This window comes from Monodelphis domestica, chromosome 3, assembly GCF_027887165.1.
Source record: "Monodelphis domestica isolate mMonDom1 chromosome 3, mMonDom1.pri, whole genome shotgun sequence".
Classification (NCBI taxonomy): domain Eukaryota; kingdom Metazoa; phylum Chordata; class Mammalia; order Didelphimorphia; family Didelphidae; genus Monodelphis; species Monodelphis domestica.
The window spans coordinates 110,966,111-110,981,542 of record NC_077229.1 but is presented as its reverse complement, the minus strand read 5'-3'; the positions used below and the strand labels follow the sequence as shown (position 1 = coordinate 110,981,542).

Sequence of the window (15,432 nt, the reverse complement as noted above, 5' to 3'; positions counted from 1 at the left end):
TTCAGCTCTTTTTTTGTGTGTGCTATCTTTCCTTTCCCCTTATAGAATATGAGTTCTCTGGGGGGCAGAGACTGCCTTTCTTTTGGCTTAGCACAGGGTCAGTGCCTAACAAATGCTGGAACTAATCAGTCAACTAGCATTTATTAAGGGTCTACAATACATCAGGCTTTGTCCTAAGCTTTGGGGCTTCAACGAAAGGGAAAAAGCAATCCTTTCTCAAAGACCTCACAGTCTAGTTTAGGAGACAATATACACGCTTGTACAAACGAGATACACTTAGGATAGCAGAGGGACGGCACTAAGATGAAGGGAATCTGGGAAAGGTTTCTTGTGGAAGAGAAGACTTTGGCTCAACCATGAAAGAAGCCAGGAAGTAGAAATGAGCAGGGAGGTCCTCCAGGCATTGTGGACAGCCAATAAACATCAAGTAAATAAGGAGATGCGTGTCTTGTGCAAGGAACAGCAAGGAGGCCAGTGTCACTGACATTCCTGTCCTGGGTCTCAGTCAGATCAACAAGCACTTATTAACCAACTACTTGTGCTTTGTTTGGGCAAGGGATGGATGGAATATGGGCTTAGAGTCAGAAAGACTTCTCTTCCTGAGTTCAAATCCAGCCTCAGACACTTCCTAGCTGTGTGACCCTAGGCAAGTAAGTCACTTAACCCTGTTTGCCTCAGTTTCCTCATCTATGAAATGGGCTGGAGAAGGAAATGGCAAACTATTCTAGTATTTTTGCCCAGAAAACCCCAAATGGGGTCACAAACAGTCAGATACAACTAAAATGATTCAACAGCAACGATTTTAAATTCATATAGAAGGGGCAGCTAGGTAGCACAGCAGCTAGAGTGCTAGGCTTAATATTAGGAGGATCAGGGTTCAAATCTGGTCTTAGACACTTCCTAGCTATGTGACCCTGGGCAAATCACTTAACCCCAATTGCCACTTGACACTATTCTGTCTTGGAATTGATACTTAGTATTGTTTAAAAAAATCATATAGAAAAGGGTTCACTAAACAATACATAAAGATCCCTACTGACCACTGACTTAGGAAGTCACATGTTAATATTATCTGTGTTCTAGTTTTTTTTTTTTTTGTGAAACAATTCCCAATTATATTTTAATCTATTTTGGGTTTTCTGTGTGACCCTTTTGTTCCAAGGTTCTTCTTATTTTTCAGATTCTATATTCAAGGGCCCCTTCCACCTCTATAATTCTGTGTTTCCCATGCTGAGGTCTCTTTGAGTTCTAATGTTATCTGTGTGCCGAGGTGCCTTCCAGCTCTGACACATTTTGTGATTTTGTGACTCTATGAGCCCCTAGTTTTCCAGTGGTATCCTCTGCATGGCTCTTTTAAGCCTGGGCATATGGCCCTTCAGTCAGTGACTGTTCTCCATCATCTTCCCCCTTTCCCTAGAATCTTTGTATCTTGGAGAGGCTGAATCTCCTTGATTTTGCTGGCTGAAAGGCTTTGCCTGTAAATTTCTCAGACCTGGATTCATATTCCATCGATGTCGGTCACTAGTTGTGTGGTCTTGGGCAAGCTTTTCCCATTCCCTGTCTGACTATCTGGCCCAGGGTGGAGCCTGGAGCACCAGCTGTCTGGAGAGATGTCTGACTTGAGTTTTTCTTTTCTCCCAAACCAGGCTGGACTGAGGGGACCTTATTTGGTGCAGATCTGAGCCCACTTTGCTTCCCTGAGGTGAGTAGTCAGGGAACTGGAACCAGACTGAACAGGGAATAAATGCAGGAGGGTAAAGGCGAACCCCCTTGGGTGTGCTCTTGGCTGGGAGGTGGAAGTTTCCTGGAGTAATGGGAGATTGGTGCCCAGCTGATAGATTCATCTGGAATCCATCAAGATTTGCTTTCTGGGCAAACTTCAGGTCCTTGCCATGTTCCATATAAACATGAGGCAAGAGACACCTTTGTGCTTTGGGGCTTGGGAGACATCACTCTCCAGGATGCCTTTCCAGATCACCCCTTACCCTATCCCCCCATCGAGTGTCCCCCTCTCTTGCAGTTCTTATGTATTACATTTTACTCTATGATGTTTATATTGTTTCTCAGAAGAATGTGAGCTCCCTGGGGGCAGGTACTACTGTCTCTATTGCCTTTTTATTTTCATACCTAGCACAGTATCTGACACTTCGAAAATTATTATTTTGAGGCAAGATTTGCAATTTTCTTAGTTTGGGGAACTCTTACTGGGGAAACCCCCTTTGTCGATATAGACTGACAGTTGGTCTGTAATTTAGGATCCTAGAGAGTTGTCAGGGTATTGAGAGTTTTGGTGAATTTCTCTGGTTCCCAGAGTGTGTCAGTCAGGACTGGAATTCAGAGCCTCTTGATTCTAGGGCTAACCCTCTCTCTATTGGGCCATGACTGCTTTTTGTCTTGCCTCCAGTGCTTGTTGAATTGAATTGAACTATGATGAAGTTAAAAGACTTGGAAGGCCTTTGTTTGAGTTCAGGGTCAAATGGCAAAAGGCAGGTATGGCCCAGGGGAGAGAAGGTCAGCCCTAGACACTTAGGGAAGCTCTGAGTTTACATCCTCACTCTGATACAAACCCTGTGATCATGGATAAATCCCTTAGCCTGGGTAAGCCAGAGTTTTGTCATCTATAAAATAGGAATGATAGCAATGGCACTTCCTTTGGGAAGGTAGGATGATGCCTTGGAGTGATGAGTTTGAGCTGATGATGGATTTAGATTCAGTAGCCTGGACTCACATTTTGACTCTGCCAGGATCATCTCTGTGATCTGGAGTAAGTCCTTTGATGCTTTTGGACCCCTGTTTGCTCACTTATAGGAGAAGGGGTGAGATTTGATGGCCTTTAGTCCAGCGATCCTGGTCTCTTTGCTGTTCCTTGCGCAGGGCAGTTTGTCTTCATTGTTTTCATATTATCTCCCTCATTAGCTTGTGAGCTCAAGTGGGCAAGACCTGGTTTTATTTCCCATTTCTTTGTGTCCCCCCATGCTTAGCACAGTGCCTGGCACATAGTAGATGCTTAATGAATTCTTGTTGTCTTGACCTTTAAGGTCCCTTCCAATTCTTCTGCTCCTTCTTTTTTCTAAACCCTTACCTTTTGTCTTAGAATCAATACTGTGAATTAGTTCCAAGACAGAAAAGTGATAAGGGCTAGGCAATGGGGGTCAAGTGACTTGCCCAGGGTCACATAGCTAGGAAGTATCTGAGACCAGATTTGAATCTAGGACTTCCTGTCTCAAGGCTTGGCTCTCTATTCACTGAGCCCTGCAGCTGCCATCCTTCCAGTTCTAAATCTAAGATTGATCATGATCTATCTTATAGCAGTGTTATGAGGAGTGGAATATAAGCTCCTTTAGGGCAGGAATTATTTTTTATTTTGTCTTTGTACTGAATGCCTAACACATAATAACTACTTCAGGCTGAATTAAATTGTTGAATTGAAAATGCCTTATCAACCTCAAAATGCAAGAGAAATCCACATTATTATTTATCATACATATTGATTATTCTGACTTTTTTGATAATTCCTATTCCTCTGTTTCCCCTCCTCACTCCATGTGGCAAGCCATTTCCTATTCTCTTTCCCTGTCTAAGCTAGGCTTAAATCTCAGCTTCATAACCTTTGTTGACACTATCTTCCTGCCCTCTCCCAGTGTCAGTTCCCCAAACCTCTTCACATCATAGTCATCCTTCAAGGCTTATATCAGGTTCTACATGCTCCAGGGAAGAGCATAGAGAACCTCAGCCTTTCCTCTAGGAAATCTGCCTGGATTGGTAAATGGATTGTTTAATAAGGATCATAGGCATGTAGTAGAACCTTAATAGCTACATTTTGATTTATTGGTGGCACCTTTAGATTTATATCCTCCCCCCCTCCCCTCTATCTCTCTCTCTCTCCCTCTCCCCCTCTCTCCCTCCATCCCTTTTCCCCTCTCCCCTTCTCTCCTTTTCTCCCTCCCTTTCTCTCTCTCTCTTTCTCTCCCTCTTTCCCTTCCTCTCCTTCTCTCTCTCCCTCCTCTCCACTCCCTTCTCCCCTCCACCCCCCCTTCTCCCCTCCTCTTTTTCACTCTCTCTCTTCCTTTTCTATCCCCAGGCATTCAGTGGCCACATTCTTCCACTCTCTCCCACCTTCTGTGCTCACTTTAGGAGGACTCTCTTCCCCTCCAGATATTTTTTCCTCCTTAGTTTTCTCTTTGAAGCCCTACTAGTATTCATCCCAAGAGCTCTTCACTCTGATTCCTTGAGAACAGAAAGGCATTCCTTGGGGTTTTTTACTACCGCCCTGGGATTGAGCCTGGTTTCCACCTTGGGCAGGCGTAACTGCTGATTGGCACTGACCAGTACACAATTATACTCTGCACAGGCCCTGGCCACATTGGCCAGATTCCTCTTCCCCCATATTAGCTGGAAGAACAAACCTCAGGCTTCTGCTGCTGTTGCTCCTTGTGCTAATAGCCAGCCCTTGTTGACTGACTGCTGCTTTGTATTGCCCTGCTGGGTGCTTGGCTGATGGTGACTCCTGCAGGCTTTACTGCCATATTTTGGGCTGGGGGACTAGCTTGCTCAGCTGGCTTTGATTGGCACCTAGCAGATTGCCGGCTGGTCCAACTATAAACAGAAGCGGCCCTCAATTGTCCTCTTCAAGTATTACTGTAATTACTGGCTAGGCTACAGTTATTTACATTTATCTAATTACCTACCTCTTCTCTCTTCTTCCTGCTGAAAGATTTCAGCTACCAATTTGCTGCTGCTCTGCTGAAAACACTGTGTCCTCATTTTACCTGTGTGGCTACAGAAGAAATTGTGACCTGCTCACAGTCTTACTAGTTGTAAAAATAGGTAACATTTACATAGCTCCTACTATGTGCCAGGTACTGTGTTCAGAACTTTACAGTTAGCATCACATTTGATCCTTACAGCAAAACTGGGAGGTTGCTGCTATTATTCTCTTGATTTTACAGTTGAGGAAACTGAGGCAGACAGAGGTTAAGTGATTTGCTCAGTCATACAGTAAGCATCTGAATAAGGATTTGGACTCAAGTCTACCAGACTCCAGCCCTAGTGCACATAGCTAGCATGTAGCTGAACTGGGATTTTTACATTCAAGTCTAATCACTCTACATTCAAAGCTTTGCTTTTCCTTCTGCCTCTTCAAGAGTGGAAATTTCTGATTTTGAAACTTTAAATTTCCTTAATCCTGTCCTTAAAACAACAACAGTAGATTATTATTATTATTATTATTACTAGCATTTAAATATCTCATTTGAACCTCACAACAACTCTGGGAGGGGAGTGCTATTATCATTCCTATTTTGTAAGGTGAAGGAATGGAGGCAAAGGTTTAGTGACTTGTCCAGGGTCACACAGCTATGCTTGAGGCAAGATTTGAACTTGCATGTTCCAGACTGCAAATCCAGCATTTTCTATCCAATGTAGCATCTAATTGCCAGTGATAGAATTTGATGATCTGCAAGCCAACACACTAAGGCAGTTAGGGTGGGGATGCAGTTTGAAATAGGCCGATAAAATTAATACATCTCTCTCCATTGGGTAGTGTGGTATAATAGTGAACACTGAACTGGGAGTCCAGAGCCCTCCATTCTGCTTTTGGCTCTGCCTCTCACTGGTTGCATATGTGGGCACATCCACCTGTCTCTCACCTTCATTCCCTGACTTCTGAAATCCTATATTCTAAGAGAACTTCCTTTTCTTAGTAGCTTCTGAGCCTGTGAGAATGTCAGAGTTTGGAAGGGACCTTGGGGATCAGCTAATGCAACCCCTCATGGTGCAAAGGAGGAAACAGTCTCAGAGAGAATTGACTTTGTCCAAAGAAGTTGTGTTGTCTTTCTGGGGCATTTAGGTGGTGCAGAGTATTTAGAGGGATGAACTTGGAGTCAAATCCTGCCTCAGATACTTAGCTCTGTAACCCTGGGCAAGTAATACAGTCTTTCTGTCTGCCTCGATTTTCTCATGTGAAATGGGAATGGGAATAGCACCTATTCCTCCAGAGTTCTTGTGAGGATAAATTGAAATATTTATAAAGCCCTTTACAAAGCTTAAAAATGTTAATGGGAAGCCAGGTGGCACAGTGGATAGAATGCTGACCTGGAGTCAGGAAGATGCAACTTCATGTGTTCAAATCTAGACTCTGACACTAGCTGACTTCTGCCCAAATCTTCCTATAAATTCTTCTAAGGGTATCCATCCCCTGTGCTGGGGATCTTCTTTTGCTTGACATTATGTGGGTACAGTTGGAGTACGTGAACTGCCCATTGGTTTTCCATTCCTTTATGTAGTAATTGCAATAACAACCAACATCTGTATGAATGAATGAACAAAGCATTTGCTGAATACTCACTAGGAAGGAAAGAAGTAAGCATTTTTTAAACATCTGCTATGTGCCATGCACTGTGCTAAGTGCTTTACAAATATTATTCCACTGAATAACTTTGCAATAACCCTGGGAGGTTGTGCTTTACAGATGGATAAATCTATAAGTCTGAGGGCTTATTTAAATTCATCCCTTTCTGACTCCAGACCCAGAGCTTAATTTACTATACTCTGCATTCTGCTCTTGGTCGCCAATGGGCTAAACAATGAATGAGCTTACAAATGGAAAGAAGACCTTGCCCTCAAGGAGCTTACAATCTAATAGGAAAAGAAAACACATAATACAGAATTTTGTGTGGAGTCAAGGCAATTGGGACCAGGTCCATAGAGCAATTGGCTGTCATCCCCTCTACAGAAACCATGACTATTATACCCAGAACAGCAATTAGAAAGGATGAAGGGAAGATACTGTGGTAGGGCAAATAACAAGTTGGCCAGTGTGGATGGTTGATTGGGATGTGATGCATAGTTTGGTTTGGGCCATCTCAAAAGAGTTGGTTAGTTGATTTTATACTCACCCATTCAACAATCAAGACAGTTTAACCCCTGGTTGGGGATGTTCTGAAGCCAAATGGATTAGGGCATGGTTTCTAGAGGTCAAGTTTGGAAGGTGCTATTTCTGGTGAAACAATGTAAGTCTTGAGCAGATGGTAATCTCAGAAGATCATAGATTTAGAGCTAGAAGAGACATTAAAGATCATCCAGTCTAACAGTTCTCTAAAAATGGTCCATGGTTGATCCTTGACATTCAGGGGGGTCTTCAATGTCAAAACTATGATAATAATGCTAGGACATTTTAATTTCTCATTTAGTAAATAAAGGAAGATATAATCTATATAAACACAATCTTTCTGGTTTTTTTTTTTTTGTGATAAGGTCCTCATCTGAAATAGATTGATTTGTACTTACCAATAAATTGATTATGCTTGGAACTTTGTTACTTAGTTTGCTTTATTTTGATCCTAAGACAATAATTTTTAGGAGTGTAATGGGTTTCTGAGGCCAAAAAGTTTGAGAACCACCTATCTAATACATCTCTTTAAGTCACATGGATAGTAAGCATTCCTTTGTTTTCAGAGCCCCTTTACACTGTACCAGGTTGCTACCCAGATGCCTTGGTCATATGACTAGATGTAATATGCAGCATTTATACTTACAAAAATCTTTTCTCAGATTATCACTTTTCATCTTCAAATCAACCCTGTGAGCTATTAGGCACTATGAGTATTTATTATAACTTTTACAGATGAGAGAACTGAGTCTAGAGAGGCCAATTGATTTTGCCATTGTCACCTACTTCAGAAATGTCAGAGATGGAATTCCAAAGCAGGTCTTCTTGATTCCATTTAAGAATCTATCCACTCCGAATATGCCCAAAGGATTTAAAAGAAGGCATGCCCTTTGACCCAGCAATAGTACTACTGCATTTGTATCCCAAAGAGATAAAAAAAAATGGGAAAGGATCTGTTTGTACAAAAATATTTATAGCTGCACTTTTTGTGATGGCAAAAAATTGGAAAATGAGGGGGTGTCCCTTGATTGGGGAATGGCTGGACAAATTGTGGCATATGATGGTGATGGAGTATTATTGTGCTATAAGGAAGGATAAATCGATGGATTTCTATAAGAACTAGAAATACCTACATGAACTGATGTGGAATAAAATAAGCAGGACCTGGAGAACATTATATACAATAACTGAAACATTGTGGGATGATCAAATGTGATGGACTTTGCTACTAAAAGCAGTGCAATGATCCGGAACAACTCTGAGAGATTTGTGAGAAAGAATGCTATGCTATCCACCTCTAGAGAAAGAAATGTGGAAGTAGAAATCCAGAGGAAAACATGATTTATCACTTGTATATATGGGTATATGATCTGGGGTTTTGTTTTTAAAAGATTATTACAAAAATGAAGACTATGGAAGTGGGTTTTGAATGGTAATATATGTATAATCCTTGTCAACACTGGGAGAGGGGAGGGAGATGACAAGAATCATGTAATGATGGGGAAAAAAAGAATCTATCTACTCTGCCTCTTAATGAACAGCTCACCTCCTTTTTCTGTCATTTATCTTATATTATCTTTTCGACTTCTCTTCTTGCACATTTCTTCCTTGGTAATATGCTATAGTCTCTATATCTAGCTCTAATCCAGCAGGAATTTATGAAGCACATATTAAGATGCTCCTCTCTCAGACTTAGAGGATATAGTTCTGCCCTTGGCTTCTAAATATGAAACTGACCTCTGCTAAAATGTGGAAGACCTTTGCCTTCACCTGGTCTTTATGCTGACCTGGGTTAGGGCACACTCATAGTGTATATCTGGCATCTTATCTTAGCCTATAGCTGGGGTTTTGTCTCACACCGTAAATTCCTGGATTTAGAGCTTCAGCTTAGGCTCTTTCAGGAGGATCTTCAAGGTCAAACTGTTTTTATAATAATACTAGGACAATAACAGTACTAGGAATTTGGGTTCAATGTGTTACAGGGCCCTATGCTGAGTTGGTGGCTTTTTAGATAGCTGTGACTGGATGAAAGTCTTTGCTTCAGAATAGGGAGTGAAATTGGGCCCTGGTCCTCAATAACTTGGTATTCTAATCTTTGGAACTTGTTCAAAAGTAGAATTGATGCCTTTTTCCACTCTTCCAGAGGAGAAGACCTTCTCTCCATCCACCCCCCTAATAGCTATTTAGGCTCTTCCTGGAAAACCATGCCCAGTTCTGGGCACTAGATTTTAAGTGGGATGTGAAGTTTTGGGCAGAGGGCCATGGGTAAATTCTGCCAACTGTTTGGAGGGCTCCAGAGGAAAGCTCCAAGGACTTGGGATTAAGTCCTCCTTAGAGGAGGTTGCATTGTGATTGGACTCTCCTTGGGTAGGCAGAAGGAAATAGGACTTCAGAACATTGAGTACTAGAGTCTGAAGGGTCGTTCTCCTCTAGAGCACAGGATCATAGATTCAGGATTGTAAAAGACCTTAGAGCTTCTGTGTTCTACTCCCTCTCCCAACCTTTAACTCATGTCCTTTCCAGGTGAGGAGCCTGAGCACCAGAGATGCTGAAGGTACTGCTGTTAGAAGGTGATAGAATCAGGCTTTGAACAACCTAGAATGCCAGAGCATTAGAGTGGAGGTGGCAAATCATGCACTTGTAGTACCAGATCAAAATAAGTGGGAAATATTTAAGAAAATAAGTAAAACTGCAAGAAAGCCTAGATAATGTTAATATGTAGGTTTTCTAAGTCAGTATTTCACACAGGGATCCTTATGTCCTTTTGACAGCACTACCTTAAAGCATAATGTCAAGGGCAGCTAGGTGACTCAATGGATAGAGAGCCAGGCTTGGAAAGGACAGGTCCTGGGTTCAAATGTGACCCCAAACACTCCTAGCTGTGTGGTACTGGGCAATTCTTATCCCCAATTGCCCTAGCCTTTACCACTCTTCTGTCTTGGAACTGATACTTAGTTTTGAGCCAAAGATAGAAGGTGAGGATGTCAAAACAACAACAAAAAAAATTATGTCAGAACTGAGAGGATTCTTAGAACTAAAGATTTTGAAGATTTCAAGGTTCAATTAGTAGGAGACCATAAAGAAACAATGTCAGATACCCAATGACCTTAGGGATCATTTGGGCCAAAGGTTCTCAAAACTTTTTTGATCTTAGAACCCCTTTTTAAAGCTCTTTAAAATCATTGAGGACCCTCTTCCCCAAAGAGCTTTTGTTTATGTGAGCTCTATCTATTAAAATAGGTGATGTTAGAAATTAAAGTATCTTATTGTTATGAAAATAGTCTTGACCTTGTGGACTCTTTGAAGGTGCTTCAGGGACATCCAGGGTCCCCTAGAGTAGACTTTGAGAGCCATCGATCTAGTTGATAGCATTCCCTTGTTTTTTGGAGGAGAAAATTGAGACATGGAGTAATTAAGTCATTTGTCCAAGGTCACAGAGATAATGTTTGGTTCAGCCAGTCTTCTCTCTGCCTGAGCCCAGATCTCTCTCTTTCTTCTGTGAAGCCACTCCAGGATTTAGTTAGAACATGAGAGCCAAGTTGCTCTCAATCCAGCCCTGGAGAGGGGAATCTCTGTTTAGATAAGGGTCTGAGGCTCTTCTGACTTCTAGGAGGCTACTGAAAGCAGCTTCACCTTATAGAAATAGGGAATTCTGTCTTGTCCACTACGTATTTGCTTAGTTGCCCTGTGCCTCGATTTCCTCAGCTGTAAAATGGGGATAGTAATCCTTGTACTACCAACTGTGTGGTGGTGCAATGATTCAAAGACCTTAACTTGAGGGTTCCCAAAATGGCATTGGAGAGTTGCTTGGTGGGGGTTGGGGAGGCTGCAGCACCTTATAAAGCAAAGATTATGAAGAAAGTGGGATGTTGAGGATATGAATGATTTGTCTGAGAGAAACAGATGATCTGCCCACAAGGATCTGTTTCAAGTTCACCTCAGTGAGTCCCCAGGTGTATTTGAGATTTTGTATTTAATGATCCAATGAGATTATACTGTGTGCTTTCAAGTATCACATGTAATATCTGGGTGTGCTGGGTAGTGGTCACTCAGTCGGTCAGCAAGCATTTATTTCAACACTTACCAAATGCCAGGTACTGGGCAGTGTGGATGGTGCTGGGTTTGGGAGGTAGGGTCTCTGGTTTGATTCTTAACCCTGTTCACTTAGCGCCTTGTGGGACTAGAAGAGGAAGCAGCTCCAAGGGTAAAACTCTGCTTAAGAGCTGGGACAAGAACCAGAATACCTCCTTCTCTCAAAGGCTAATGACTGACTAACTACTCTGTAGTGTACTTCTGTACTTCACACCTGTTTGTAGTTGGGAGAAAGTGCTGCTGCTTGTTCCAGAGCAACAAGGGCTCATGTTCCCTGAACTCTCCTCATTGCTCTTTTTGGAAGCTGTTATTTCTCCCCTTTCCCATCCTGTCCCTTTTGCATCCTGCTTATCTCTTCAGACTGAGCCCTATTCAGTGAACAACTCTCACCCAATTACTCCCTCCCCAAAGTTGGGAAGAAGACAGCATGAGCTTGGGCCTCCAACCTGCTTCTTCCAGCTTCTCAGGGGGCTGAGTTTCTCTCTGTGTGTCTGCAAGTTGTCCTTTTCAGGAATTTAGGTCCCAAAAGACGCATCTGTCCCTGAGAGCCCAAAGCTGTTGGCTGGCCAGATTGTGATCCGTGTGGCTCCTTTCCCAGTGTACCAAGGAGCTGCGGCCCAGGAAGAGTGTGCTTTCTTTCTTGGGTGGAGGCGGCAGCCCCCAGTGCTGAGACAGTAACCTACTTTCTGTGTCTGGTTCACAGCCCAGTGGGGAGAGCAGGAAAAACTCCCTTCTGCCAGCACAGAAGGAAGCAGCTAAGGCCATCCCCTCTTCTTTGGGCCCCTTGGATTGTCTCCTGTTGCTTCTCCTCCCACTAAATGTGTATGTGTCTCTATGGGGAGAGATGGGAGTGCAGCAGGGAGAGAGAGAGGGAAAGAATAAAGGGGAGGGAAGGAGAAAGGGGGAAGATAGATGGTAGAGAGAGAAACCAGGAGAAGGAGAGGGTAGGGAGGGAGAGAAGAGAGGAGAGAATAAGGAGGGGGAAGGTAGGAGAGGAAGAGAGGGAGAGACAAGGAGAGGGAGAGGCTGAAAAGGTAGAAGGATCAGGGAGGGGGAGAGAGAGGGGAAAAGAGAGTTAAGAGGGAGGGAGAAAAGGGAGAGATAGGGGTAGGAAGAGAGATAGGAAGAGGAAGAGAGATCAGGAGAAGAAGAGGGTAAGGAGGGAGAGAAGAGAGACCATGAAGAGCAGGAGTGGGGAGGGAGAGATAAGGAGGAGGATGAGAAGAAGTGAGGGAAGGAAAGAGAGAGGGTTTTGGGGGAGAAGCTAAGAAATAGGAAGGTAAGAGAGACAGACAGACACACAAAATCAAACAGGTTGAGAGACAGAGCTAGGGAGTAGGGTGATTAGAGGGAGTGTTGAGGATAGAAAAGGGAGAAATCTGGAAAAGAGTTTGGAGGAGAGAGGATCACAGAAAGAAAGCTATTAAGAAAAGGAGATGATAGAGTGAAGGAAGAATTAGCTACAGAGGCATGGAAGTATAGAGAAGCACAGACACTTCTGGTAGACAGAGGAGTAGATCTAAACATAAAGAGCCAGAGGAAGGGGCTTAGGGTCAAGGCCTTTTAAGGAGGGCTCCTGCTAATCTCAGAACTGGGTTTGATTATCTTTATGCAAATGACTCCTAGTTGTAGACATCTAGCAGGCTCTCATCATCCCTTAAACATTTCAAAATCAACATGTACAGAGCTTTGAGAAGGTGAGATTGGAGCTAATGATGTGAGCCAAGGGGTAGGGAAGAATAAATAATAAACCTAACATATCTGTTAAAAAATCTCTGTCCTCAAAGATGTCCTCTGTTCTCCTCTGAGGTAGACAGAATATTATTATTATTATTATTATTATTATTATTATTATTCCCAATTTGCAGGGGGGCAGAAATGGAGGTGTTGAGAGAAGTGACTAGTTTAAGATCACACAGCTAAGGAATAGTAGAGATAAGTCTCAAGTGCATGTCTTCTGACTTCAAACTTGGGTCTCTTACTGAATGTGGGGGCAGGTTGGGGAGCAACATTTGGGGGCATGACCAGAGTTCTGAGTTGATTTAGGTTGAAATCAAAGGAAAACGAAGTAGGGAAAAAAATGAAGGTAGTAGGAAGCATTTATTAAGCCCTTCCTGTGGCTCAGACACTATGCTAAGTGCTTTTGCTCCTAACAACAACCTTATATGATCCCCATTTTACAGCTGAAGAAATTAAGGCTGTGAGAAGTTAAGTGACTTGTCCAGGGTCATAGAGTTTGTTGTTGGTCAGTCATTTCAGTTGTGTCTCCATTTAGAGTTTTTTTGGTAGAGATACTGCAATAGTTTTTACCATTTCCTTCTCTAACTCATTTTACAGATGAGGAAACTGAGGCAAACAGGGTTAATTGCCTTGCTTAGGGTCACATAGCTAATAGGTGTACTAAGTGCCTAAAGCTATATTTGAACTGAGGTCTTCCTGATTCTTTTTAATTCTGTTCTCCTCTCTTGTCTTCTTAGATTTTTTTTTTTAAATAAAAACTCTTACCTTCTGTCTTGGAGTTAATACTGTACATTGGCTCCAAGGCAGAAGAGTGGTAAGGGCTAGGCAATGGGGGTTAAGTGACTTGCCCAGGGTCACACAGCTTGGAAGTGTCTGAGGTCAGATTTGAACCTAGGACCATCTTCTTAGATTTTTTTCTGTCTTTTGTCTTCTCTTTCTATCTTCTTTTCTGTTTCTCAGGGGTCTCCCTATGATACTTGTTTCTCTGTGTATGTCTTTCTTTGACTTTAGGTTCTAGGTTCTTTCCACTTCTACCAGATATGTGATGCATACCTCCTCCAAGTCCATCGTTCTATCAATTTTGCCAACTAGGCGGCTAATATCAAATAGATGGGCTAGAAGTCAGGAGTCTTGAGTTCAAAATTCAGCCTTGCCACTGATTTGATCTTAAACCTTATCTGACTTCCTTACTTTTTTTTAGATGAAGAAGCTAAGGCCCCGAGCGGAAAGCAACTTGCTGATGTTAATACAGGCAGCACTTACTAGTAGAAAAGTTGGGATTCTAAGCCCAGGTTCTCTGATTTCAGATCTAGTATTATTTATACTTCTCTATACTCTATAATTCTCTCATCTGTAAAATGGGGCTAATAATAATTTCCTGAATCAGTTGTGAAGATCAAAGGAGAGAATGGGAGGAAAATGATTTGAAGTGTTCAAAATGGTTTTCCCAGTTAAGGCATCAGAGATAAAATAGCTAAGAGGGTCCTCTCTTACCTTCTCTTTCTCTTCTAAGCATTTAATAAGCACCTTTCTGTGTCCAGCCCTGTAGTTTGAACTAGGGATGGTTGGGTGAGGGAGGTAGGAAGGTGTATTAGACCTGGTTTCTGCTCTTAGGGTGCTTCCAGTCTAATGTTGTTAACACAATGTATGGAAAAGGTGGGCTCTTGGGTATAAGCATGTTATATATTATAAATACTGACCTAGAAAAATGGGAAGCAAAATAATAGCCTGCTTAGTGAGAGCTGAGTTTGGAAGGCAGCTGCAGTGATCTGTTCTGTTTGCATAGAGTGACTTTCAACTCCCCAACTGCTGAGAAACTCTCTCCTTCTGTCCTAATCCTTGCCCTTTCTGTGTCTCCATACCACTTGTACCCACCCCCTCTCCCAAGCTCTATTTTGGGAGCTAGAGCTCTTAGTTTGGGTTTCAGTCTTTGTTTCACTCTCTTTTCTCTGTCTCTCTATCCTCGGGTCTTCTCTGTTTCTGCTTCTCTTCATGTCTTTGTTTCTCTCTTTCTTTCTGTCTCTCTTTTAAATTCTGTTCCTCTCTCTCATCTTCTTGTGTTTTTTTGGTCTTTGTGTGTGTGTGTGTGTGTGTGTGTGTGTGTGTGTGTGTGTGTGTGTGTGTGTGTGTGTGTGTTTTGTCAGCTGTGTTTCTCAGGCCTCTCCCTGTGCTTCTCTGTGTATGTCTCTTCCTTTGTCTTTAGGTTCTAGGTTCTTTCTATTTGTACCAGGTTTGTTATATATACTTCCTTCATGTTCTTGGGAGTGGCTCCAGCCTCCAGTAGCTTAGGGAAGAGAAGAGAAGAGGATTAAATGACTCCTTTGCTTCCCATGGAAGGAATTGTCCCTTAGGGGAAGGTAGAATTTCAAGGATAAGTAGACAGGTTTTGCAAGGAAGGTGACACTGACTTGTGGGAGGCTGGGTGTCCCAAACATGGTGGCTCTACTCAAATGGAAAGGGATGAGTGCTGAGGACTTGGGAGTGAACATTGAGTGTTTTCTCACTTTCTCTCTCTTCCCTCTGTCTTTCTATAAGAGTAGAGGTTGCTTTATTAATCAGCCAAATCACCCAGACTTCCATAAAGTTAAGTGCAGACATGAATTTATCAGATAAGAACATATTTGGATTGTTGACTAGGTTTGAACAAGGCCTGGATAGTCTTTGCCTCAATTAAAGAGATTTCTACTAGATGAGACAGGAAGGCTGTTTGG

General features: G+C 42.5%; 1 protein-coding gene across 11 annotated transcripts in view; it reads left to right on the top strand.

Annotated features, from left to right (window-relative positions):
* PTP4A3 (protein tyrosine phosphatase 4A3) overlaps window positions 1-15,432 on the top strand; it is a 246,418-nt gene that overhangs the window by 110,406 nt on the left and 120,580 nt on the right. For 10 of the 11 annotated variants that reach the window (XM_016431909.2, XM_056823001.1, XM_056823003.1 and 7 more), the window contains one exon: window positions 1,647-1,702. The exons of the other annotated variant lie outside the window; for it this stretch is intronic. The gene's annotated coding sequence lies outside the window, so the exon portion shown is untranslated. The remainder of the gene's footprint in view (window positions 1-1,646; window positions 1,703-15,432) is intronic. 11 annotated transcript variants of the gene reach the window in all.